Raw genomic sequence first — 2,450 nt, 5'->3', positions numbered from 1 at the left:
AAATAAATAAATATCTGAATAATTTAAAAAACATAATTTCATAGTTTTGAGGCAAAAACAAAAAAAACCCAAACTGATTAACTGATGATTAATGTTGTATGAAAAGTTATTTTTAATAATTATGTGCGGAGTGCATGTGCATAAAAAATGTATGAAAATACATAAAATGTGTAAAAAACATTAACAAAATTCCTGCAAAGTAGAAATGAAGAGGTCATTTATTTTCCAGCTGCCTCGCTTTGAATTCCCGCCTTTGGAGCCGTTTTTCTTTCTTTGAACTCATCATGATAACAAGCGCTGATATGTCAGTGCAGCTAATCTCAGGCTTTAATCCCAGTAACACATCGCCTCCGTGCTGCATCACCTGCTCCTCCTCGGTCTGATCTCTATTCGATCGATCTGTGACGGCTCTTCCTTAGTTGATCACTTCTTTCACTGACACCTCGACTTCTGTGAGGTAGCTGATACGTGGCTGACCTCAGCAGACCTGTGCGGGAGTTCAGTTCATCTGTTTTCAACTTTTTGAATTCTTCTTAAACTTGGATTAGAGATGCGTTTTAATTCATAGACAAACAATATATTAACAACTTGAACATACTGATAAGATGCCTTTGTTTTTTCCCACCTTTTATTATTGCACTGCTCTAAAGAGCGCACCAGGACTTTTAACCTGTAAATGGAGCTTATGTAGGTGAGAGCGGTGTGTCATGTATCATTCTGGTGTTTATCATTTTAATGACCACAAATTTACTGTGGTTCCTCCACAACAATAAGTTAACACAACAAAACACACCTGTCAGCTTTTCTTGTCTTCTGAAACTGGAATGAAATGTTCCCGTCTTTAAAGCATCATTGTTCAGCTTCTGTTTTAACTGTGTAAAATATATCAAAAGACTTGAAGAGTATAAAATGCTAAAAAGCTTTAAAGGTGGGGTGGGTTTCGATTATCGATTTATCGATTAAAATCGATTCTAACTTGGATAACGTGATATTGATTCATTAAAATCATGAATCGATTTTTTAATATAAATTTATTTTGCCCGAAATGCCAGAATCTCAGGTTAAACCTCACAAAATTTAAACCACCAAACAACTAAAACAGTAAATGAGTGCAGTAACACAGATTCTTCACAAAGATGTAAACACAAAGCGCGGACCCGCCGACGCATCAAAATCAGTGAGATGTCGCCTTTCTTACCCGATGGCACGGACACGGTCGGGGCTGAAAGCCGACAGCTCGCTGATTCTGATGTTTCGGCGATGCCGTTCAATAAACTACTGAACAAATTTTAACTTTTTAAAATTATGCGCAATTGCAAAACGCTTAGCTGTGTCTCTAATAAAACCTCTGTAACTTTGCTCTCAGCAGCATCAGGTAATGTTCATATGTTGAGTTATAAAAACCCAGGCCAGGAAAATCTCCTTCATGTTTTTCTGTGTTTTATCTTCAGCTACTTTGACACAAAGGCATCTGCTGTGACGTTCACACCTTTGATAAAGTCTCACAAGTGTCAGCTTTCTTTTTATAGATACAAAAATATGGAAATGTACTGATGCATGATCTGAATTATAATATTTCGGACTGTCTGAGGCAAAATTTCCCCGATTCAAATCTAATCGAATCGTGGATCAAATCGATTCTAGAAATCAGTGACGATACCCAGCCCTACTTTAAAGACCGCCCAGATGGCGTGTTTTACTTAACACATTCATGAGCATCTCAGTAAGAAGCTGAGCAATGCTTCGACTTCCTGTTGCAGACAGTTCATGCGGACATCCACGCGGCCACCGGGAGCTGCGGAGGTGGTGCGGGAGATCCAGAGGGATCACAGTGACCAGAGGATCGGTGTGTCGGTGGAGCGTGATGAAGATACCAGCTGGCTAACTACACCTTTGTTGTAAAGGCTAATAGTTTATAGTCTGTATATAAAAGATATAAGGAGCCGACCTTCAGTTTAAACTTCATTCTGATTGAAAAACTTTTAAAAGGAAACACTGGAGATGAATTAATTGTGACGTAGAAATCAGAAAGTTTATTTACAGAAACAGTTTCATGAAGGTAAAAAACTTGATCAAACATGGCAGATATTTACAGAAACCTCTGCTGACTCATCCTGTGGCGTTTGCTCCTCAGTACACTTTGGCCCTGCGGAAGAAGACGTAAAGTATGAACTTTAGTATTTAAAGAAACGACTAAGATTTGTACCGACCCAAAAAGCTTACACGAGGACGCCGTCACCTGGAGAAGGCAGATATGGAGATGAGCCCGAGCAGGAACTCGAGGCCGTAGAAGCAGAGCAGCACGGCGTTGAGCAGGAACTCGAGGCGCAGGATGAAGGTCTGCAGCAGAAGGTAGTACACGGCGAGCGCGGTGCAGGGAAGCAGGACAAAGAGCGACACACAGGAAGCCAGAGAGCGCTCGCACAGGTTTCCCTTCCAGCCTGGATGGA

General features: G+C 40.4%; 1 long non-coding RNA gene across 1 annotated transcript; it reads right to left on the bottom strand.

Annotated features, from left to right (window-relative positions):
- Positions 1–2,006: 2,006 nt before the first annotated feature.
- On the bottom strand, positions 2,007–2,436 carry LOC106456275 (uncharacterized). Its single transcript, XR_001290430.1, has 2 exons — positions 2,240–2,436; positions 2,007–2,146 (listed from the first exon to the last, which is right to left on the bottom strand). It is a non-coding gene; the product is annotated as an uncharacterized LOC106456275 (long non-coding RNA).
- Between the last annotated feature and the right edge of the window lie 14 nt (positions 2,437–2,450).

Source organism: Pundamilia nyererei, unplaced genomic scaffold, assembly GCF_000239375.1.
Source record: "Pundamilia nyererei isolate P.nyererei 1_Seehausen unplaced genomic scaffold, PunNye1.0 scaffold00079, whole genome shotgun sequence".
NCBI lineage: Eukaryota > Metazoa > Chordata > Actinopteri > Cichliformes > Cichlidae > Pundamilia > Pundamilia nyererei.
This window is presented reverse-complemented; position numbering and strand designations above follow the sequence as displayed.